Below are 26,535 nucleotides of genomic sequence, written 5' to 3'. Positions count from 1 at the left end.
CACACCTGGGAACGCATAGAACACCACATTTTTTGTCCAATAAACACATTTTGTGCATGGACACGTATTTTTGTTTAGGAGTTTTAGTTCATTTGACAATGTGAAACCAACCGGACCAAATGAAAAAAATACATTGTAACAAATAATCAAACTGATTCGAACTATTGCTCAAAAAGTGTAAAAACACCCTAAAAGAGGAAACCCCCCCCCCACAGGAAAACAAAAACACGGATGATCCTGCAAATGAGATTAGGGATGTAAAGGAGATTACAAAATCCGTGAAGAGAAGGGAAGGGGTGGAAGTTGCGGCAGAGAGAACCACCGATCTTGGTGAGGTCTCGTTCAGAAGGATCCTGGATGCATCCTGATAAACGGTGCTCGAGCTAAGATCAATGTGAACAAGTGTCAGGATAAACAAAATTACAAAAAAACATTAAACCTCTTGGATTCTGAATGTTTCTAAAACGTGTGTGTGCAGTAAATACCACAGGGTGTTAAAGATCAACACAGGGGGTCCCTCATCCCTGCCACAATGACAAAAGCCATGAGGAAATCTCTTAATGAGATCAAACAAATGTTTCCATCGAGGGGAGAGGGTTAGTGTGTGTGTGTGTGTGTGTGTGTGTGTGTGTGTGTGTGCGCATTGAGAGCTCCTAAGGATGTTCTCACACTTGGTCCCTTTTAGCAACAACAACAAAAAAAATGGCGCAGTTCACTTAACATTTTTGGTGCAGTGTGAACACTCCAAAGGAACGCAGGCCCCTCAAGAGTCCCTGAAGCGACCTGAGACCATCTCGAAAGGAGTTCGGTTCTCTAGAAATCCGACAGTCCGGTTCCATTTTTTAGGGCAACGCCAACACTAAAATCCCCGCACCACACACTAGACTACTGCAAGACTGTTTCCCCTGCCATAAACCCTTACATTAGCGCCACAAAAGAGAGTAGATGATGTGCAAGTTCGCAGAAAAAACATGCCGTTTTTGGATATTGGTTTTCCTTTTTGGGATATTGATTTTAGCTCTTGTCGAGGATGCACAGAAATACCAAAATGTGTGTGGAGTTATGTTCAGATTATATGTTTGAAATGTGATCTACAGGCTAAGAGATTGTGGGGTTTGAAGTGTGAGAAGACAACATGAGACATGATATCTGTTCTTTTAAAGAGGACTATGTGGGAAAACCCCCTAACAGAAGACCTTGAAGGAACATGAGGATAAATATGAGGTGATGGTGCCCTGCAATATCCAGAGGGGGTTGTTGCAGCTACCATGGGACAGTGAAATAACTTTAAAACACTGATACCTGCTAACCTAACAAACAGACAGTCTTTGGGGGTGGAACAAAATGCATTTTAAAGTTCATTACTTTCTATATCTTTTTAGACAGTTATTTGCAGTTAGTCAAATAATGCTGGAGGCAGACTTTTCCATGTGAATGCAGATGATTAGGGTGTCACACAGACAGATGCCTTAGGGCTGTAGCCCAGCTACCCAAGTCTATGATATGTTTTACAAAACATTAACAAACATTAACTGAGATGATGGTTTAAGTATTTGGAAGCAATTTCACTGAGAGACTTTGGAAGGCATGCCAAAAATTCCCCACCAAAACAGAGGAGATGAGGTAGCCTAAATTTAGTATTTGTGTATGCAGGGTTTTGGGGTGGGGCACGTGCAGCACTGGGTCTCACAGATGTCGTGACAGAGGGGCTTTAGGGCTGTGTTACGCCATGATCTGATCTCCACTGCTCAGTGACCACCTCCACTCCCCGCCTGGGCAGTGCACCAACAGAAATACAACTAATGCAACAGCAAGTGGCCACATATGCCACAGATAAGTACAACTTACAACAGTAAACAAACAAGCAAGCACTGGATCACGCTTGAACTCTTATTCACTGTCGGTTTCTCGCTTTCACCTCCCTCTTAATCACACATAAACACAAGCTTTGAAGCGTGCTGGCACACACACACACACAGTTAAATCAACGTGGATTGATGGGGAATTGAAAAATTGTATGGTTGAGAGGGAGGAGGCAAAAGGAATGGCAAATAAGTCTGGCTGCACAACCGATTGGCAAACGTATTGCAAATTGAGATATCATGTGACTAAACTGAATAAAAAGAAGAAACTACACTATGAAACAAAGATAAATGACAAAGAACAATAGTAAAAAGCTTTGGATCCATAATAAATACACATTGCTAAGCTCAGCTGTGAAACACATTGGCTAATAGACAGACGCGAAAAATAAACAAAGCACAATCTCTATCTCACCCTTTCTCTACCCCAATACTACAATGGATGGTGGGTGCCAGTTGAACCCAACCCAGTTCAGTGTTTGGAGGATGGCTGGGCCCAGAGCTACAAACGGAAACAGTCCTCTCCACCACGCTGTTTCAAAGGGAATAAGGAAGACGATAGGGCGGGGCAGGGGGGACTTAAATTCTGCTGGAGTAGAAGGCGGCAGATGAGAGACTTTGGCTCCATGCACAACTCTCCAACACGGAGAGGGAGGGCCCTGCAGGGGGAGGAGCAGGCTCACACATCACATTCTGGATTCTTGATGAGCTGAAGGGGCCATGGTGCCTCTGTCTACTACACAATATTCACTGTTTGAAAACAGTAACCAACATGTAGTACGATTGTTTTTTCTAGCACCTAATTGTTATATTTTTTACAAAAACAATTTAGAGGCAAACACTTAAATTAATGTTTATTTAATATGAAGCTGTGAGTGCAATGCACTATTTCAATACCGATTGAAGGGATACAGACAGTCCCATGGCATTTCAATGACCCAACCAACCCCCCTCATAGAGGAAGTCATCGGAGGTAGCAATAATCCGAGGAATACCTAATCCGGGGGCTAGCAGAGCGGAGCGGGCAGTTAAACTCACGTAAACAAGCTTTTGTTTTCATGGTGTCTGCTGTAGGACACCAACGCTAGGGAACATCAGACCACCGGACCAGTGCTTTACATTGTGGTGCAGACTGCAGTGGACAGTCAAAACTGCCCAAATGTCCAGAGCAGCATCTCTGACACCAACATTATGGAAAAGAGCTAAACACCCAACACATGACCATAAAGAGAAGCTCTGGGTGCCATAGCAGGGAGGGGATAAACACAGAGATGCTGACAAGTGTGTCTTAACGGCATGAGTGCACAGAGCCAGACAGCCATAGTCGGTACTGGGGGGGGGGGATGTGTTTGTGCGCAGCGCCGGCAGACTGAGATAAACTGAAATCCCCTGTCGTTAACCCTTTCTCCTGGACTGGCCTCTGCTAGCGGTGTGGTCAGCAGCCCCCGTCAAACATAGCCACAGCGTACACACACTGCGTACGTACACACACACACACACACACAGCTCCCCACCCCGTTCTATTGGTTTCTAAGAATAGAAGTATACGCCCCTCTGTCTTTTCTATTCGCCTCTTTGTTGCTAGGGGAACGGGAGCTCACCACTGGCTAAAGTTATCAGCCACTGAGCAGCGTTAGCGATTGGAGGGGGGGGGTAAATAAAAATGGCTCACAGACAGACGTCGTGGAGCCAACTGGACTCCATTTTAGAAGGAGAGTCTCATGGAGTGGAAGAGAGTAGACAGACACGCTGGGCTACGTTACACACCCTCTGTCAGACAAAGGAGCCATGACTACTATTGGTCCTTCACTGGCGGAGCACAGGACATCACACCCTGCTGCTGCCAGACAAGCCACACTACTTCACACAGCACACTTCCAAAGTGGAAGTAAGGACAAGTCAATGTTTTTCAAATACTCTACAAACCATAGACTACAATCAAAGTCCAATACAAATTCTCAACTATATTTATATGGACAGGGTTGGGGAGTCACGGATTACAAAAAAACAGTAACTGTAATCCGTTACCAGCAAAAAATATTGTAATCAGATTAGATACTTTTGAAAAACTAGATGATTACTTTTAAATTCAGAAAGAACGTTTGTGGGGAAAAACTTGACACCTGTTTTCTATATGACATTCAAATCAGCATTGAAAAAAGGTTCAAGTTAAAGTTTCTTCCACCTGAGCGAGTCTGACTACAAGCCAGAGACCACTATGATGACACACCAAATGTGTTTGATGGATCGCGGGAAAAGAGCAGGAATAGACTTTTGTGGGTTACAGTCCAAGCTGTCTTCTGATGGTGCGACTGCTGTCGGCATCCAAAGATTATCCAACTTGAATAAACACTTGGAGGTAAGGATGACAGCAGTGGTTTAGTCTACGGCGATACGGATATCCCTTATTATTGATATCTACATAGCGTATTGATGTGAATCACACTGCAGCTCTCTCATTTAGCTATTTGTGCCTTACGGATTGTGGTTGTTGTGGATGGCTGTTCACAAATCTAAAGGTGTATTTGAACACAATAACGGTTGAATACAAGAAGTTTAAGCTGACTATCAATCTTTTTTTTTTTTACCAGTGGACAGAGTGAAAAATGTGCTCTTGCAACAGCTACACAGTGCGGATCCAAGCCTATGGAATACAAGTGGGGCTTTTTTATCTTCAGTAGTGCTCAAAGCATGCCATTCCATGAGCGCAGCATTTATTTTTCACTCCAATCAATGAGCCCAATCAGTTCTCCATGACGACAAAATCAGAAACAGAGTAGGGCTGGCTAATACAGTGGGGCAAAAAAGTATTTAGTCAGCCACCAATTGTGCAAGTTCTCCCACTTAAAAAGATGAGAGGCCTGTAATTTTCATCATAGGTACACCTCAACTATGACAGACAAAATGAGAAAGAAAATCCAGAAAATCACATTGTAGGATTTTTAATGAATTTATTTGCAAATTATGGTGGAAAATAAGTATTTGGTCAATAACAAAAGTTTCTCTCAATACTTTGTTATATACCCTTTGTTGGCAATGACAGAGGTCAAACGTTTTCTGTAAGTCTTCACAAGGTTTTCACACACTGTTGCTGGTATTTTGGCCCATTCCTCCATGCAGATCTCCTCTAGAGCAGTGATGTTTTGGGGCTGTTGCTGGGCAACACGGACTTTCAATTCCCTCCAAAGATTTTCCATGGGGTTGAGATTAGAGGTCGACCGATTAATCGGAATGGCCGATTAATCGGGGCCGATTTCAAGTTTTCATAACAATCGGAAATCAGTATTTTTGGGCGCCCGAAAACTAGTAACTAATGGATTACACTTAGAAAGTAACCTACCCACCTCTGTATATGGATACCAGTAGTCATCACTGCTTGGGTGTACAAGATTCCTCACTGTTGGCCATGGTTTACCTTCATTACCGCTGGTAATTAGTTCAGTATGAAAGTTTTATCCCATCACGCAAGTGATAGTGAGAGAAATAATCACATCGTAGAACATTTTTAAAACCCAGACTAGACAGCTAGCACATAACAGTACTAAAATGCTGCTAGCAGTAGGTGGTACCGCAATGCCACGCACAACAAAAACTGAGCATTCATTTTCCACAATTATGTTCATTGATACTCTCATTTTAGCATGGTCTGCTCTGTTCTAAATTTTGGGAGTTGAGACAGAAAAGGTTATCGTTAGAAGGAGAATCGACCAAATGTTGGACCAAACCTCAAATGCAAATAGAAAGTTGAAACTACTTGTTGTCAGAGAGGTTGAAATGATCATTCGGCTTTGTTGTTGTGAGAGGCAGGGGGAGGGGCTCGGTGTCTGAGTGGGAAGGTGCACAGTGCACACAGCACAGAAGGATCGAAGGAGACGAGACCAAAAAAGACAAATGCTCATAAAAACTGAAAACATTGCGTTAAAACATACATTCAAATGAATTCCATATAGTCGCCCAGCCCTGCTTCTGTAGTCATTCAACTTCAGCCACTTATAGACCTTACATCTCTGAAATTCATTTGGACTTTGACTGGCCTGGGTCTGAAGACCCTACAAACTACAGCACCCTTCAGAGGGGCAAGGGTCCACACTTGGATGACAATCCTAAATGAGTCAGTGTCAACAGACAGTATACACTCCCCTGCACCTTCACACGGCCAAGGTTAAATACCCATCCACCACCATCCCTAATAGTATATCAGTCCCTTCGGTACCAACAACATCAACAGAACAGTTATAGCCTGGTTGTATTCTCACGCCAACAACAACACTATAGCTTTTTGTTGGATGAAAGACAAGTTCATAAATGGCAGTTACACAACTAGCTACGCTATGTGTCGGCAAAGCTGAGCTATGGCGTCAGCCCGACAACTTTATTACCGAGCCTGATACCATCTAGGAGAATGAAGTAGACGTGAGAGGAACCCAGATTGGTTGTGTTGAGGCTCAGAGAAACTGAAAGCTATTAGAGGAAACGATAACGCACATGGAGATATAATTGGTAATTAACAGGTTAAGCCTCTGGTTACATTGGCCTGCTACTGTACATTATCTACTTTGTGTTCTCTCTCTCTAAGAATCACTAACCTCGGAGTCTTCCAACTAAACACAAAGCTCTACAGCAAATGAATATTCACACAAAGGGCAGCTATAACTGAGGACATCTGAACAGAACCAGTTTGATATGAGGCCAGACACCAGAAAGAGATGCATCATGCAGACCCTGATGGTGGAAGACTAGTAATATTACTAAGACATTACTAGTGGAGCGTGGGCTGGGCATTAGTGATTCAACACACAGAGATGGATTACTCCACTGAAAGACTAAAAACGGCCACCTCTCCCCAGAGACCATTCTCACAACTCCATAAAACACAGTCTGAGGCAGGAAACAACCACAGTGTATCAACACAAGTTTCATTATTGATTGAGAGCGGTTAATATTAGAGACTAGTGCTTTCCCATGTCCTCTAGAAATCCTTAAGAGGCAAAGAAAACAAAGTCTGTCGGAATTGAAAAACACAAGACCCTTGTGGAATACAACTGAAGGCATTAACCTTTAATGAGCGCAGCTGATGCAAGGTATTGTTTGAGATTGCAACATTTAGCACCGTAAAGCTGACTGAAGTACAGGAGCTGACTGGAGTACGGGAGCTGACTGGAGCTCATGCGTGTATTGCTAACTCTGGCACCCGCCACAAACATGTAGATTTGTGTGAAACTTTAGGGCTCCAGGGATTCTGGATTTGGCACTACACGAAACAGGACGTTAACCACTGGGGTCCTCTTTCACCGAGGAGGAGAGGCAAGGCAGGTCAATGAGGACAAACACCCGTTGACCTCCTTATATGTGTAGCCTGAGTGCAAAACGCAGGCTACAATGTGGCAGCGATGGTGGGTGAGTTGATTGCTTTGACAGGTATAGCCGTCTATCCTCAACATACCTCTTGGTAAGATACCTCTGACAAGCTGAAGCCCAGCCTGCAGTATTGAGTAAACACAGGTTTCCCAGAGTAACTAGAGTGTAGCCTTGACCTCTGCTCAGTCTCCTGCCTCTCCTGCCGGCAATGCACTGGATCTTACCTCAGTGTTGTATAGCACCCATCTCTATTGACAGGCCAAATATTTCTATACTTGCTCAATTACAGTACATAGGGCCAAATCCTCACGTGAACACACGTAAACATCTTGAACTTTCAGGTAAGCCATGTGCTGCAGATGAGTTATGTTCAAGTATGTCAAGTTGGGCTTTAGATGATAATGTATGTTCAATCACACCGGGGTTGACTGAATTTCAGTTGAAGGCCAGAACCTATGAGAAAAAACCCACAAAAGGTCTAAAAAGATAAGGTGATGACAAAGGGACATGACCACTGTTTTGGTTACAACACCAAGCACAGAGGTAAATCGTTTCATCCCATCTTCTGGAGACCATTACGAGCCAAATACGGTGTAGTAGAGGTCGACCGATTATGATTTTTCAACGCCGATACCGATTATTGGAGGACCAACAAAAGCCGATACCGATTAAATCGGCCGATTTAATTTTTTTATTTGTAATAATGACAATTACAACAATACTGAATGAACACTTATTTTAACTTAATATAATACATCAATAAAATCAATTTAGCCTCAATAAATAATGAAACATGTTCAATTTGGTTTAAATAATGCAAAAACAAAAGTGTTGGAGAAGAAAGTAAAAGTGCAATATGTGCCATGTAAAAAAGCTAACGTTTAAGTTCCTTGCTCAGAACATGAGAACATATGAAAGCTGGTGGTTCCTTTTAACATGAGTCTTCAATATTCCCAGGTAAGAAGTTTTAGSTTGWAGTTATTAGAGGAATTATAGMACTATTTCTCTCTATACCATTTGTATTTCATATACCTTTGATTATTGGATGTTCTTATAGGCACTTTAMTATTGCTAGTGTAACAGTATAGCTTCCGTCCCTCTCCTCGCTCCTACCTGGGCTCGAACCAGGAACACATCGACAACAGCCGCCCTCGAAGCAGCGTTACCCATGCAGAGCAAGGGGAACAACTACTCCAAGTCTCAGAGCGAGTGACGTTTGAAACGCTATTAGCGCGCACCCCGCTAACTAGCTAGCCATTTCACATCGGTTACACCAGCCTAATCTCGGGAGTTGATAGGCTTGAAGTCATAAACAGCAGCTGCTGGCGAAACGCACGAAAGTGCTGTTTGAATGAATGCTTACGAGCCTGCTGCTGCCTACCACCGCTCAGTCAGACTGCTCTATCAAATCATAGACTTAATTATAACATAATAACACGCAGAAATACAAGCCTTAGGTCATTAATATGGTCCAATCCGGAAACTATCATCTCGAAAACTAAACATTTATTCTTTCAGTGAAATACGGAACCGTTCCGTAATTTATCTAACGGGTGGCATCCATAAGTCTAAATATTCCTGTTACATTGCACAACCTTCAATGTTATGTKATAATTACGTAAAATTCTGGCAAATTAGTTCGCAACGAGCCAGGCGGCCCAAACTGTTGCATATACCCTGACTCTGCGTGCAATGAACGCAAGAGAAGTGACACAATTTCACCTGGTTAATATTGCCTGCTAACCTGGATTTCTTTTAGCTAAATATGCAGGTTTAAAAATATATACTTCTGTGTATTGATTTTAAGAAAGGCATTGATGTTTATAGTTAGGTACAGTCGTGCAACGATTGCTTATACACATCTAGATGTGTATAAGAGACAGGTTCGCAACGGGCCAGGCGGCCCAAACTGCTGCATATACCCTGACTCTGTTGCAAGAGAAGTGACACATTTTCCCTAGTTAAAATAAATGAATGTTAGCAGGCAATATTAACTAAATATGCAGGTTTAAAAATATATACTTGTGTGTTGATTTTAAGAAAGGCATTGATGTTTATGCTTAGGTACATGGAGCAACGACAGTCCTTTTCACGAATGCGCACCGCATCGATTATATGCAACACAGGACACGCTAGATAAATTAGTAATATCATCAACCATGTGTAGTTAACTAGTGATTATGATTGATTGTTTTTTATAAGATAAGTTTAATGCTAGCTAGCAACTTACATTGGCTTCTTACTGCATTTGCGTAACAGGCAGGCTCCCTGTGGAGTGCAATGTAAAGCAGGTGGTTAGAGCGTTGGACACGTTAACCGTAAGGTTGCAAGATTGAATCCCCAAGCTGACAAGGTAAAAATCTGTCGTTCTGCCCCTGAACAAGGCAGTTTACCCACCGTTCCTAGGCCGTCATTGAAAATAAGAATGTGTTCTTAACTGACTTGCCTAGTTAAAAGGTGTAAAAAATATATATATATAATAAATAAAAATATATATATATATATATTTTTTTTTATCGGCCAAATCGATGTCCAAAAATACCGATTTCCGATTGCTATGAAAACTTGAAATCAGCCCTAATTAATCGGCCATTCCGATTAATCGGTCGACCTCTACTGTGTAGTATAACTATAAGACTCATTAAGTAAGCTTAAATGGGTTAGTGGAGTTTCAGTGAGATCATTCAACAGGACTGAGCAGTATTTTATGGTCAGCAATGGCTGTTTCATAACAGGGCTACTTTCAGCTCTGACATCAAGTGTGGTATAAATAAGTCAAACATGGGACCACCTGTTAAAATACTACAGACAGTAGATGGCAATGCTGCTTCTCTTCATCCTCTAACATAGTCTCACGACACTGGCGAAGAGGTGAGATAAGCACAGAGATTACACTTCAGAAACCTAAAATTGACCTTACTCAAGTCAAAAACCTACCTTAAACATTGGGGGGAAAGTGTAACAATTATGAACAGAGCATACATTGTGGTTAAAGGCTTTATGACAAGGAAGACTCACCAAAATACTGTCCACCTTTGACTGTACAGATTTACTGAAAAAAAGAGAAACACAAGACAAATTAGTATGACGCAAGTGTAACGTGAGCACCATGCATACACCGGATTTATTAATAAATCATTGTAACGTAAGGCATGAGACAACCCTCCCACCAGCTTCTCCCTGGTCGTAACCAATATATCCTAGGAACACGTTGTCATATGTAAAAATGGAGACAGACACTACATAAATGTCCTATAGCACTCAATGCCTATTAATAACACCTCCCTCAGAAAGTCTGTGACAGTCATTGAGGGGACTTCAATCCAGTACAAACCGGTATCTAGGCCTAATCCATATAAAAAGTACTGTAAAACCTGACTTGACCTCAAGGCAATATCATACTGGAAAGTCAACCAATCATTCAATTATCCCACAGCATATTAGTCAAAGGACCTATAAGAGACAGACAAGCTCTCTCAGACAGACAGTTAAAATCAAAGAGAGAAAACGGACTCACTGACTGTTGGTTACAATCGTTCACAGACAACCTGCTACAGTTCCTCACAGTGAAGTGAGCGAAGAGGCTGCTAATACTTTTACAGTCAGAGATTCTCGTGGCCCCTTGCTGAGTCCGCCCACTCAAAAACAACACACATCTACTCCCATAGCCTGAATTGACCCAATTTCCTCTCCATAGCCTTCAGAAATGTCACGTGAGGCAAGGCCTAGACATTGGTGTGAACCACAACACAACTCAAAATGTTAATTGAGAGATGCAGAATTGAAAACACTTTCTCTCACTCTCAGTGTGCGTGTGCCTACACATTCTGCAGCTCAAGAGGTGTGTGGTCCATGACACTTCTCCAATTGAACCACATGGTAAATCCCTCTGTGTGGCACAGCCCACTTTCAGGTCAGTTTGCCTGGATAACATAGTAGGAGATGGTAACTTGGCTCTCATGCAATGTCCTCTCATACAACTAAGAATCAATGCATGAACTGGTCATCATGAGGCAGGCTACTTCTATTTGATCATCTATTACAATGAAGGGGCAGAACCTAGGACTTACTTATTTGTTAAGTAAAAGTAAAAGTCAGGTTCAGATGTCAGGTTGTTGCTGTGTGATATGGTACCAGGTCAGACTGAGGGGCTGTTACTAGGTTACTCTGGGCAGATCAGAATCAGGAGACTGTTATTAGCTGTGACAGAGAAAGTAAAGCTTTAACGGACTGTTACTAGGTGAGGCCAGGATTTCGCCGTGTTGATAATAAGCAGGTCTGCCAGGTTCCTCTCATTAAGCTGTTTCTAGGTAAGGCCAGGCAGGTACCGAGAGAGCGCCTCGTTAAGTCATTGTTGCTGTGGGGAGCTGGGAGGGGAAAGACAGGATTTAGATTCTCCCTGCCGGCTCCTTACTGCACATCACTCCAGTTTTAAAATGTTCTGCAGCAATTATGCCCCAGTTCTGGTCACACAGAGCCCCTGACTGAGCATGACCTAACAAGCTCTGTCTAGAATCACTTAGTCTGGACAAGAACCTCACTTAGCAGGGTACACAATAATGTTGATGACTGGCATTACAAAGTGGGTATAGGGGTAAATCAACCTGCAGTATAAAAATGGCACAGATTCCTCTGACCTAAAAAAATAAAAAAAATCATAAAAATAACATTCCTGTGGGTCAGAGTGGAGTCTGTGTTTGTATTCCTCTAGAAAAGCCATCCCTACCTGTCCCTAAATTCTGAGTTTGGTGATTTTCATGTGAAACATGGACCCATTGCCATGCAATGTACCTACGTTGAGACTGTACGTACGTTGAGACTGAGGAAGTTTGGTTTCTAAACACATCCTGTTGAACCCTGGGCTGGCAGTAGAGGAGTTCAGCTCTGAGTGATGAACCCCCTCACACTGCCTGTTGGCCTCATTCATCTATATCCAAGCTGCACCAGGTCACTGAGGTAAACTTCAACATGTCTGATTTAATTCTATTAGTTTATTTAGTGGCATGCACCAACCGCCACAGCTTGAGATTTACATGATTGATTGTATATATTTGCAGGATTTTGTCTCACAAAAACCTTTTTGCACTAAGCAGCTAACTGCTGCATGTATTGAATTACCCTTAGTTACCCAGTTCAGAAACCCTTGAATGATCATCAACTAATGTGCCTACATCTACCACACAACAGGTCTTATTTCAGCCTTTTAATAAATCATTCTGAAACATTGAGAGAGATAAGAGCCTAAGTCAAAACAGAAATCAACATTCGAAAAAGATAACTGGTAATATGACCTGACATGTTCAAATAATTCACATCTTATGAAATAATAAACACTAAAATGTTACATTAATATGTGTATCGTTTTTTCCTGAAAAGCACCCTGATTTCCAAAGGCAGCAGAGCAGACTCCCCCACCCCCCCAGCTGGCACCTCCTGCACTCCTCCCTATTGAACGTAAACAGTCAGAGCTGGCAGAAAGGGGCACTGCTCACTGTCTGCCACCCTCCGTCAATATGGCCGCTTCAGGGAGAAATTGGATTGCCTGACATTCACCTCTAAACCTCAGCGACCGCAGACAGTATAGCCTGACACTGCGGAAGGCTGAAGCACCAAAGCTGTTCTATTCTGAATTATCAATGTGGGGAGACCCTCCAACAGCGAGCCTCTCTGAACCTCTCTGATCTCATATTCTTCCACTAGAGTGGTGATGGTGAATCTTTTAAACTGAAGCCTGACATACCATCAAAACAGCCACCAAATTGAGTGTGGAGCAGATACAGCCCACTACTACAACTGGGAGTTACAGTTCATAAGTAGACAATTGGCCTATAATCAGATTGAACATAACTTTCACAGAGGTTTAAAGACAGTAGGTCAACTGTTAAATAGAGCTACCACATGACATCCCTTCGCTCCACTCCAGAGTCTCCCAACTGCTTTAACGAGGACTTCAGAAAACCATATTTTGTTACATTAACTTTAGCAATATTTAGGGCTGACCCCATTTAGTCGACTGGTCGATTGTTTGGTCGATAGGCTGTTGGTCGACCAAGATTTCTTTAGTCGAGCAGTGACAAACACTAAAAACATGGGGTACAAGACAACTGCCCGATTTGCGCGTGTCTGAGTGGACTAATCCATTGTGCAGGCCGTAACAGTCCATCACTCTAAGACATGTGTTACTGAAATTGCATATGGTTAAGGACAACGGTGCAACACTAAGAAAAATATTATTTTATATAACCAATGCGCTTTCTCCCGCGTTTGATAGCAGTCGCTTTCCACGGTTCTGAAATATTAGTGCACTGTTGAATTGGCGCCTTTTCTTAGACCATGTTGCTATGTGCATAATAGCTAAATTAACCAGTATATTGGTGATGAAAACAATGCGGCAGAGGCAGAAGTGGAGATAGTTAAGTGCTGTTTTTTCATATCCTAATTGTCTAAAGAAAAGTGAGTAGAGGAAACCAACCTAATTAGGTTTATAATCAATAGCCTAACTGTTAAATGTGCCTGGCTTTATAAATCATCCATACAGTTGAAGTCGGAAGTTTACATACACTTAGGTTGGAGTCATTAAAACTCGTTTTTCAACCACTCAACACATTTCTTGTTAACAAACTATAGTTTTGGCAAGCCGGTTAGGACATCTACTTCGTGCATGACAAGTAATTATTCCAACAATTGTGTACAGAAAGATTATATCACTGTATCACAATTCCAGTGGGTCAGAAGTTTACATACACTAAGTTGACTGTGCCTTTAAACAGCTTGGAAAATTCCAGAAAATCATGTCATGGCTTTAGAAGCTTCTGATAGGCTAATTGACATCATTTGAGTCAATTGGAGGTGCACCTGTGGATGTATTTCAAGGCCTACCTTCAAACTCAGTGCCTCTTTGCTTGACATCATGGGAAAATCAAAAGAAATCAGCCAAGACCTCAGAAAAAAATTGTAGACCTCCACAAGTCTGGTTCATCCTTGGGAGCAATTTCCAAACGCCTGAAAAGGTACCACGTACATCTGTACAAACAATAGTACGCAAGTATAAACACCATTAGACCACGCAGCCGTCATACGCTCAGGAAGGAGACGCGTTCTGTCTCCTAGAGATTAATGTCCTTTGGTGCGAAAAGTGAAAATCAATCCCAGAACCACAGCAAAGGACCGTGTGAAGATGCTGGAGGAAACAGGTACAACAGTATCTATATCCACAGTAAAACGAGTCCTATGTCGACATAACCTGAAAGGCTGCTCAGCAAGGAAGAAACCACAGCTCCAAAACCGCCATAAAAAAGCCAGACTACAGTTTGCAACTGCACATGGGGACAAAGATCGTACTTTTTTAGAGAAATATCCTCTGGTTTGATGAAACAAAAACAGAACTGTTTGGCCATAATGACCATTGTTATGTTTGGAGGCAAGAGGGGGACGCTTGCAAGCCGAAGAACACCATCCCAACCGTGAAGCACGGGGGTGGCAGCATCATGTTCCCCCGGGTGCTTTGCTGCAGGAGGGACTGGTGCACTTCACAAAATAGATGGCATCGTGAGGCAGGAAAATTATATGGATATTTTGAAGCAACATCTCAAGACATCAGGCAGGAAGTTAAAGCTTGGACGCACATGGGTCTTCCAAATGGACAATGACCTCAAGCATACTCCCAAAGTTGTGGCAAAATGGCTTAAGGACAACAAAGTCAAGCTATTGGAGTGGCCATCACAAAGCCCTGACCTCAAACCTATAGAAAATTTGTGGGCATAACTGAAAAAGCGTGTGTGAGCAAGGAGGCCTACAAACCTGACTCGGTTACACCAGCTCTGTCAGGAGGAATGGGCCAAAATTCACCCATCTTATTGTGGGAAGCTTGTGGAAGGGTACCCGAAACATTTGACCCAAGTTAAACAATTTAAAGGCAATGCTACCAAATACTAATTGAGTGTATGTAAACTTCTGACCTACTGGGAATGTGATGAAAGAAATAAAAGCTGAAATAAATCACTCTACTAATATTCTGACATTTCACATTCTTAAAATAAAGTGGTGATCCTTTAAAGGGCAGATTGAACTAATGTATTGCAGCCTTATTTGCCTGAATTTGAATCCAATGTACTATATCTTACTCAGCTGGTTCACAAGGAAAAATTCACAAATTCAAATCTCACTCTTTCTCCTAAGATGTTGTATTTCTGGCCGAAAAGGAGACAAGAGTCATGAAAAAGCAAGCAGCTCTAGCTCTCGTCACGGTATCTCAATGCATTCAAATTGTCATCGATAAAATGCAATTGGTGTTTGTTGTCTGTAGCTTATGCCTGCCCATACCATAAGCCCACCATGGGGCATTCTGTTTACAACATTGACATCAGCAAACTGCTCGCCCACACGATACCATACACGTGGTCCGCGGTTGTGAGGCCAGTTGGACATACTGCAAAATTCTCTAAAACAAAGTTGGAGGCTGCTTATGCTAGAGAAATTATCATTACATTCTCTGGCAACAGCTCTGGTGGACATTCCTGAAGTCACCATGCCAATTGCACACTCCCTCAAAACTTGACATTTGTGCCATTGGGTTTTGTGACAAAACTGCATATTTTTGAGTGGCCTTTTTTTGTCCTCAGCACAAGGTGCACCAGTGTAAAGATCAAGCTGTTTAATCAGCTTCTTGATATACCACACGTCAGGTGGATGGATTATCTTGGCAAAGGAGAAATACTCACTAACTGGGATATACATTTTGTGCATAACATTTCAGAGAAACAAAGCTGTGTGTGTGTATGGAAAATTTCCTGGGATATTTTTTTTTAACCCATTTTTCTCCCCAATTTCGTGGTATCCAATTGGTAGTTACAGTCTTGTCTCATCGCTGCAACTCCCGTACGGACTCGGGAGAGGCAAAGGTCGAGAGTCATGCGTCCTCCGAAACACAACCAAGCTGCACTGCTTCTTCAAACAATACCCACTTAACTTCACTAGGGTAGGGTAGGGGGCAGCGTTCAGAATTTTGGATGAAAAGCGTGCCCAAATTAAACTGCCTGCTACTCAGCCATAAAAGCTAGAATATGCATATTATTAGTAACGCACTCTTGGATTAGAAAACATCTGAAGTTTCTAAAACTGTTTGAATGATGTCTGAGTATAACAGAACTCATATGGCAGGCAACAACCTGAGAAAAAAATCAAACCAGGAAGTGGGAATCTGAGGTTTGTAGTTTTTCAAGTTATTATCAAATATACAGTGTCTATGGGGTCATATTGCACTTCCTAAGGCTTCCACTAGATGTCAGTCTTTAGAACCTTGTTTGATGCTTCTACTGTGAAGGAGGGGGGAATGGGAGCTTAACTTCTTGCCACTAGGGGGTGCCATTTCGACATAGTCAAATTCGTCTCCAAATTAAACTGCCTCGTACTCAATTCTTGCTCGTACAATATGCATATTATTATTACTATTGGATAGAAAACACTCTCTAGTTTCTAAAACCGTTTGAATTATGTCTGTGGGTGAAACAGAACTCGACTTAGAGCAATTTTCCTATGTGTATGTCAAGATTCAGAATTGTACTGGCTGTTCTGAGACCTGTGTATTAATTTGCCTGTCTCTATTGGTTGAGATGCACTGCATACGCCTTCCCCTGGGTGTCAGCGAATAGGGAGACTTGAAATGGACTTTCTGCGTAGTTCCAAAGGTTATAAATTGATTGGAATCACGGTGGCCATTCTTTTGGATCTTCGCTCGGGCGCAAAGAGGAGCTTTGCGTATCGTTGTGGAAGCTCTGGTTTTAGCTCCTTAGATAATTCCGGTCATGTTTTTTCGATATGTTTATAGACATAATATAATCTTGTTATTTTGAACCGAATTATTTCAGTTTATATCAGTTTATTGCGATTTTCTGGCATTTCTTTGTGACGCACTTTCAAGAGTTGGACACTTTTCCTGTACATGCCGAACGTTAGTGGCCATTTCGACAGGAAGAGGACATCTTTCGACCAAAAGACGATTAGACCGGAGAAAGGACACATTGCCCAAGATTCTGATGGAAGCTCAGCTAATAGTAAGAACTATTTATGCTGATAAATCGTTGTTCTGTTGAAAAATGTAAAACGCATAAGCTGCCATTTTTTTTGGGGTAGCTTCGCTTTGGCGCAACTTGTATTGCGCAGTAAGGTTAATTTTAAAAATGTAATTCAGCGATTGCATTAAGAACTAATTTGTCTTTCAAATGCTGTCACGCTGTATTTTTTAGTCAAGTTTATGATTATTTAATGATTAGACTAAGTCACTCTCCAAGATGGCGCCCGAACTTTTCTGCCCAGTTTAGCTACTTTTCTCATTGTATAACCACGATTTTTGTGGCTAAATATGCACATTTTCGACAAACTCTATATGCATTGTGTAATATGATGTTACAGGACTGTCATCTGAAGAATTCTGAGAAGGTTAGTGAAAAATATAATATATTTTGGTGGCGATAACATTATCGCCCCTTTTGCATTGATTCAATGCTGGGGTGATGTTAGCTCATGTGGTATGCTAATATAACGATATATTGTGTTTTCGCTGTAAAACACTTAGAAATCTGAAATATTGTCTGGATTCAACAGATCTGTGTTTTTCAATTGCTGTACGCTGTATTTTTCAGAAATGTTTTAAGATGAGTAATTAGGTAATACACGTTGCTCTCTGTAGTTATTCTAGTCGCTTTGGTGAGAGTTGTGATGGTGGCTGCAATGTAGAACTGTGATTTATACCTGAAAAATGCACATTTTTCTAAAAAACATATGCTATACCATAAATATGTTATCAGACTGTCATCTTATGAAGTTGTTTCTTGGTTAGTGGCTATATATATCTTTATTTAGTCGAATTAGTGATAGCTACTGATGGAGTAAAAAAATGGTGGAGTAAAAAAAGTGGTGTCTTTTGCTAACGTGGTTAGCTAATAGATTTACATATTGTGTCTTCCCTGTAAAACATTTTAAAAATCAGAAATGATGGCTGGTTCACAAGATGTTGGGCTTTCATTTGCTGTATGCTGTGTATTTTTCAGAAATGTTTTAGGATGAGTATTTTGGTAATTGACGTCGGTCTCTGTAATTATTCCGGCTGCTTCCAACGCTATTTCTGATTGCAGCTGCAATGTAGGACTGTGATTTATACTGAAATATGCACATTTTTCTAAAAAAAACATATGCTATACCATAAATATGTTTTCAGACTGTCATCTTATGAGTTGTTTCTTGGTTAGTGGCTTATATATATTTATTTAGTCGAATTAGTGATAGCTACTGATGGAGTAAAAAAATGGTGGACAAAAAAAGTTGTGTCTTTTGCTATGGTGGTTAGCTATAGAAATACATATTTTGTCTTCCCTGTAAAACATTAAAAAAATCGGAAATGATGGCTGGATTCACAAGTCTGTATCTTTCATTTGGTGTCTTGGACTTGTGATTTCATGAACATTTGATTATATGATATCCCTGTCGCTTTAGGCTAGGCTATGCTAGTCAGCTTTTTTGATGGGGGGGATCCTGGGTTTGTGACTCGTGAAAGGTTAATGAGTCAGAGGTCTGCCAAAGTGGCATGAGTTGACCACACGTGTTCACGTGAGAGTTAGCTTGCGCTCCATTGCATTCTACAGACAAAAGGAATTCTCCGGTTGGAACATTATTGAAGATTTATGATAAAAACATACTAAAAGTTGATTCTATACTTCGTTTGACATGTTTCTACGAACTGTAATTTGACTGTCTGAACTTTCGCCTGGACTTGCCCGCACCTCATGAGTTTGGATTGTGAACTAAACTCGCAAACAAAAAGGAGGTATTTGGACATAAATGATGGACTATCGAATAAATCAAACATTTATTGTGGAACTAGGATTCCTGGGAGTGCATTCTGATGAAGATCATCAAAGGTAAGTGAATTTTATAATGCTATTTCTGGCTTCTGTTGACTCCACAACATGGCGGATATCTGTATGGCTTGGTTTTGTGTCTGAGCGCTGTACTCTAGATTTTGCATGGTGTGCTTTTTTCTGTAAAGTTTTTTTGAAATCTGACACAGCGGTTGCATTAAGGAGAAGTGGATCTTAATTCCATGCATAACAGTTGTATCTTTTAGCAATGTTTATTATGAGTATTTCTGTAAATTGATGTGTCTCTCTGCAAAATCACCGGATGTTTTGGAACTACTGAACATAACGCGCCAATGTAAACTGAGATCTTTGGATATAAATATGAACTTTACCGAACAAAACATACATGTATTGTGTAACATGAAGTCCTATGAGTGTCATCTGATGAAGATCAAAGGTTAGTGATTAATTGTATCTATTTCTGCTTTTTGTGACTCCTCTTTTTGGCTGGAAAAATGTCTGTTTTTCTGTGACTTGGTTTTGACCTAACATAATCGTTTGGTGTGCTTTCGTCGTGAAGCCTTTTTGAAATCGGACACTGTGGCTGGATTTACAACATGTGTATCTTTAGAATGGTGTAAAATACTTGCATGTTTGAGGAATTTTAATTATGGGATTTCTGTTGTTTTGAATTTGGCGCCCTGCAGTTTCACTGGCCGTTGACGAGGTGGCGTCCCACGCTAGCGTCCCACATACCCTAGTGAGGTTAACCCGGTAGCCAGCCGCACCAATGTGTCGGAGGAAACGCCGTAAACCTGGCGACCGTGTCAGCATGTGCAGTGCCCGGCCCGCCACAGGAGTCGCTAGTGCACGATGGGACAAGGACATCCCTGGCGGCGAAACCCTCCCCTATCCCGGACGACGCTCGGCTAATTGTGCGCTGCCCCATGGGTCTCCCGGTCGCGGCCGGCTGCGACAGAGTTTGGATTCGAACGCAGAATCTCTAGTAGCACATCAGTGCCTTAGACCACCGTGCCACTCGGGAGGCATGACCACCACTTTACATGTTGCGTTTATATTTTTGTTCAGTATAAAAACTGCCAAATCAATCCTCAGTCTCCCACTGACTCGAGAGACATGCAAAGCTCTCATCATAACTTTCCAAAGGGCAGTCCAGCACCACCAGAACCAAGCCAAGGACAGATCTTTTCAATGGGAGGCAGTGTTTACTTTTGTGCCAGCTCTCCAAATGTAGATCATAGGTATCATCTATCACTGTACTCACCCAGTGGCTGTACTCACCCAGTCATGTGTAATGTGCACCATTCAGGACTCTAACCTGTAGATTAACATTAGGGCAATTCCATGGTAACAGAATGATGCTGAGACAGATTTTTCACCTTAATATGCATGCCAAAGAAAAACCATTGATTGCAAAGTTAAACAAACCATACAACTCTATGCACAAGGATGTTCAACAATTTCCACTAACAATGTTACAAAAACACATTTACTTGAACAGTGCAGATGTGAAGTTTTGTAACAATGGTAGTTGAAAACTGTGACCAAGTTCTCCAAGAACTCTTAAAAATCTGCTCTGAATTACGATTCAAAAAAGTCAGTAGAAAGAATGGGGTGTCAACTATGATGACACTGAGCAAAAAAAAAAAAAAAAATCTTTGGTTATTGAACTACAGTAAGTGAAGTGGATTAACACCTGATAACAGAATGACATCATGGGTCCCTGATCTGTACAATACAGAAATGCATAATTATTAGGGATGTAACGATTCACCAATATGTATATTCAAATGTTTAAGATGAGTGCATCAGTCCTCGGACACCAAATTGATCCAAATGTAGCATGCGTCGGTCAAAAATCTGATTTAAAATGTTACAAATTAATGGTTCACACATTTCTTTTGCTCATATTACATTCTTTCGACCTTCCGAAAATACCTCATCTTTTGTCTTTTTTAGAGTTGAACTGCATGTAACTGTGTTGACAGTCAAGGATCTACAAGTAATTTTGCATGCGTGCCGGACAACCCCAGGCAATATCGGAAGCCTGGTCAAACTGCGCACTGTGCCCAGTTTCGCGTGCTGACCAACGCGAGATAGGTGACCTGTTCCTGATCTTGCATGGTACCTTCAGCATTCAAATGCTAAAATGTCTTGCGTGATATTAATTGAGTGACAACCTATGTAATTTGCTAGGTTATTATTATCTATGCATTGTTGAAAAGTGTGTTTTACCAGAAATAAGTAAGCTACCGGAGACTGGCTATACCTGCTGAGCGGGCTTTACAATAGATTTTATTTTGATGGTTCAGGTTCAGCAATAATTTTTCGTGGTTTTGGCTCTAACCAACAGTGCAAAAAAGGTATTATGTGAACAATAGGTAAGTAAAGAAATAAAAACTATCGTGAAAAATAACAGTAGCGAGGCTATACACAGGCACCGGGTAGTCAGGCTGACTGAGGTAGTATGTACATGTACATATGGTTAAAGTGACTATGCATATATGATAAACAGAGAGTAGCAGTAGTGTAAAAGAGGGGCTGGCGGGTGGTTGGTGGCGGGACACAATGCAGATAGCCCGGATAGCCAATGTACAGGGGCACTGTTTGGTCGGGCCAATTGAGGTAGTATGTACATGAATGTATAGTTACAGTGACTATGCATATATGATAAACAGAGTAGCAGCAGTGTAAAAGAGGGGTTGGGGGGCACACAATGCAAATAGTCCAGGTAGCCATTTGATTACCAGTTTAAGAGTCTTATGGCTTGGGGGTAAAAACTGTTGAGAAGCCTTTTTGTCCTAGACTTGACACTCCGGTACCACTTGCCATGCAGTAGTAGAGAGAACAGTCTATGATTGGGGTGGCTGGGGGTCTTTGACAATTTCTAGGGCCTTCCTCTGACACCGCCTTGTGTAGAGGTCCTGGATGGCAGGCAGCTTAGCCCCAGTGATGTATTAAACGTTCGCTTTTTTACATGGCACATAATGCACTTTAAATAAACAAATTAAAAAATATTAAATAAATTAAAGACAAAATATAAATATTTAAAAAAAAAATATATATATATATATATATATATATATATATATATATACACACACACACAGTGGGGAGAACAAGTATTTGATACACTGCCGATTTTGCAGGTTTTCCTACTTACAAAGCATGTAGAGGTCTGTAATTTTTATCATAGGTACACTTCAACTGTTCTACGAACTTTACGGATACTATTTGGAATTTTTGTCAACCCTTGATGACATGCCTAAGGCTGTGGAATACTGAACATAACGCGCCAAACAAATGGAGTTTTTTTTAATATAAAAATAATCTTTATCGAACAAAAGGAACATTTATTGTGTAACTGGGAGTCTCGTGAGTGCAAACATCTGAAGATCAAAGGTAAGCGATTAATTTTATTGCTTTTCTGGCTTTCGTGACCAATCTACATTGCTGCTAGCTGTTCGTAATGTTCTGTCTAGTGATCGATAAACTCAAACGCTTGGATTGCTTTCGCTGTAAAGCATATTTTCAAAATCTGACAAGATAGGTTGATTAACAACAAGTTAAGCTGTGTTTTGGTATATTTCACTTGTGATTTCATGAAAATAAATATTTTTAGTAATTATTATTTAATTTGGCGCTCTGCAATTCAGCGGTTGTTTACGAAAATGATCCCGTTGAAGGTAAAGGGATCCGTGCGCCAAGAGGTTAACAAAGGTGTGAGTGATGACGAGGACAAGGCTGGAGATCACGCTGTCATGCTGATTGAGTTCGAATAACAGACTGGAAGCTTCAAAAGGAGGGTGGTGCTTGGAATCATTGTTCTTCCTCTGTCAACCATGGTTACTTGCAAGGAAACACGTGCCGTCATCATTGCTTTGCACAAAAAGGGCTTCACAGGCAAGGATATTGCTGCCAGTAAGATTGCACCTAAATCAACCATTTATCGGATCATCAAGAAACTTCAAGGAGAGCGGTTCAATTGTTGTGAACAAGGCTTCCGAGCTCCCAAGAAAGTCCAGCAAGAGCCAAGACCGTCTCCTAAAGTTGATTCAGCTGCAGGATCGGGGCACCACCAGTACAGAGCTTGCTCAGGAATGGCAGCAGGCAGGTGTGAGTGCATCTGCACGCACAGTGAGGCAAATACTTTTGGAGGATGGCCTGGTGTCAAGAAGGGCAGCAAAGAAGCCACTTCTCTCCAGGAAAAACATCAGGGACAGACTGATATTCTGCAAAAGGAACAGGGATTGGACTGCTGAAAAGTCATTTTCTCTGATGAATCCCCTTTCCGATTGTTTGGGGCATCTGGAAAAAAGCTTGTCCGGAGAAGACAAGGTGAGCTCTACCATCAGTCCTGTGTCATGCCAACAGTAAAGCATCCTGAGACCATTCATGTGTGGGGTTGCTTCTCAGCCAAGGGAGTGGGCTCACTCACAATTTTGCCTAAGAACACAGCTATGAATAAAGAATGGTACCAACACATCCTCCGAGAGCATCTTCTCCCAACCATCCAGGAACAGTTTGGTGATGAACAATGCCTTTTCAAGCATGATGGAGCACCTTGCCATAAGGCAAAAGTGATAACTAAGTGGCTCGGAGAACAAAACATCAATATTTTGGGTCCATGGCCAGGAAACTCCCCAGAACTTAATCCCATTGAGAACTTGTGGTCAATCCTCAAGAGGTGGGGGTAGACAAACAAAAACCCACAAATTCTGACAAACTCCAAGCATTGATTATGCAAGAATGGGCTGCCATCAGTCAGGATGTGGCCCAGAAGTTAATTGACAGCATGCTAGGGCGGATTGCAGAGGTCTTGAAAAAGAAGGGTCAACACTGCAAATATTGACTCTTTGCATCAACTTCATGTAATTGTCAATAAAAGTATTAGACACTTATGAAATGCTTGTAATTATACTTCAGTGTTCCATAGTAACATCTGACTAAAATATCTAAAGACACTGAAGCAGCAAACTGTGTGAAAATTAATATTTGTGTAATTCTCAAAACTTTTGGCCACAACTGTAGACTTTGCCTTGTGCACAGGGGAATTGCCATGCTGAAAGAGGAAAGGGCCTTCCCCAACTGCTGCCACAAAGTTGGAAGCACGGAATTGTCTAGAAAGTAATTGTATGCAGTAGCGTTAAGATTTCCCTTCACTGGAACTAAGGGGCCTATTCTGAACCTGTTCTGTGAGCTTGTGTGGCCTACCACTTGGCGGCTGAGCCGTTGTTGCTTCAAAACATTTCCACTACACAATAACAGTAATTCACAGTTGACCGGGGCAGCTTTAGCAGGGCAGAAATTTGACAAACTGACTTGTTGGAAAGGTGGCATCCTATGACAGTGCCACGTTGAAAGCCACTGAGCTCTTCAGTAAGGTCATTCTACTGCCAATGTTTATCTGAGGAGATTGCATGGCTGTGTGCTCGATTTTATACACCTGTCAGCAACGGGTGTGGCTGAAATAGCCGAATCCACTAATTTGAAGGGGTGTCCACATACACTATATATACAAAAGGATCTAGATACATAGACTCGTCTTGAGAGGGAAAGATGCACATCCCTAATAATTATGGATATGTGATGTATTCATTGCGATGTATCTTGAACAGGTACACAAAAAGGTATAAAAATGCAATATCCTCATTTGCATGTTTGGGTATTATTTTACACATTAGAATAATAGCCAATACGCTCCCCCCAAACAAGACCACATTTGGTTGGTACGGACCAGACCAAATCTGAACCAATCATATAAGTCTCTCAAGTTTGGACATCATAGTAGAGCACAGTAAAGTAGCGTTCAGTACATTATACTGTACTCTAGTGTGCTTTAATCTCTGTACAGTGCTGTTTTGTATTGATATAGACTCGACTTTTCTTTACTGTACTGCAATGTGCTGTCTAAACTTGTGAAACATGTCTAAAATTCAACAACTTTTCAACGTTCATGCACGTCCGGTGCTCAGTGCTTGAGGACGCTGGTTACAGTAAATGTAAACAGAGGGGGCTTGTTAGGTAGGTGTCAGTAAGAGCTGGGAGAGATGACATTAACTGGAGAGAGAGAGTGAAAGAGAGAGGGGTTGTCTAGACTTTTCACAATTATGAGCTGAACATAACAGTATGTCAGTGGAAGGAAGGACAGTAGCAGGTGAACCAACTTGTGGTTTGTGACTACTATCATTTCCCATTTTATCCAATTCAATTGCAGTCGTTCTGTTATTGATTTTTCAGCCATTCTGTTACAGATTTTGTAACATAATGACATTTTAAATACGTGTGTTTTTTTGTAAAAGAATGACAAGTCACTAGGCAATATTTCTTAAACTTACAGAAGGCAAATAATTTCAGCAAAATTAAATACAAAAGGTTGATATTAGTTGGCAAGGGTCTTAACTTCAACAATATTGTGTTTTAATGTTATTCTAATAGCTTTTAAGACTTCTGGAAGACGTCCGGGTTAGGGGAGGGTTTGGCCTGGGTAGGCCATCATTGTCAATAAGAATTTGTTCTTAACTGACTTGCCTAGTTAAATAAAGGTAATTTTAAAAATAAAAAACATGTTTTCTAAGACACCATTGTTTGACCTGAAATCAAAGGCTTTGCTTATTCCTAAATTTAGGATGGAAAATTGTTTTTAAAAAGCTATATGCCTTAATTCAAAATATATAGACTCAACCTTCATTTGATGTGCTCCTATGAACTTCACATGTTGGTGCTCATGGGTCCTATAACATGGAAATGGCCATTACAAAACCTTCCATGGTATTTCAAAATACTACTACATTAGTTTGTCATCTCATAAAGGGAGTTCCAACACTTCCCCTGTAATAAAACAGGAAAAAGCTAAACAATTATTTCCATGTTTTAAATGTATTTGGCCTATTCCATAATAATTTCTGATGTTGACCATAAAACATCAAGTCAATGTATTGACATCCCACGTATGGATCCATGTCATCCGGAGCCACATTCCTTCCCACTGGTTCAGGGGTAGCACTGGGGGACACTGGCTTTACAGCAGATTACTGTGCAGAGAATCAAGAAATATACTGTAGCGTATTTTCCGATGATTAACATAAGCCTATGTTAATGGTTGCATTTTGCAATTTATAACTAGGCTATGGTTACAAGTTACCTCAACAAAACAAAGGAGATGATTGTGGACTTCAGGAAACAGCAGAGGGAGCACCCCCCTATCCACATCGACGGGACAGTAGTGGAGAGGGTATTAAGTTTTAAGTTCCTCGGTGTACACATCACGGACAAACTGAATTGGTCCACCCACACAGACAGCGTTGTGAAGAGGCGCAGGAGCGCCTCTTCAACCTCAGGAGGCTGAAGAAATTCGGCTTGTCACCAAAAGCACTCACAAACTTCTACAGATGCACAATCGAGAGCATCCTGTCGGGCTGTATCACCGCCTGGTACGA

The 26,535-nt window shown here is 41.4% G+C and overlaps 1 pseudogene; it reads right to left on the bottom strand.

Annotated features, from left to right (window-relative positions):
• Positions 1-26,535, bottom strand: part of LOC111969122 (DNA-binding protein RFX7-like) — a 50,364-nt pseudogene that overhangs the window by 21,418 nt on the left and 2,411 nt on the right.

The sequence above is a fragment of the Salvelinus sp. IW2-2015 genome, linkage group LG10 (assembly GCF_002910315.2).
Source record: "Salvelinus sp. IW2-2015 linkage group LG10, ASM291031v2, whole genome shotgun sequence".
NCBI lineage: Eukaryota > Metazoa > Chordata > Actinopteri > Salmoniformes > Salmonidae > Salvelinus > Salvelinus sp. IW2-2015.
This window is presented reverse-complemented; position numbering and strand designations above follow the sequence as displayed.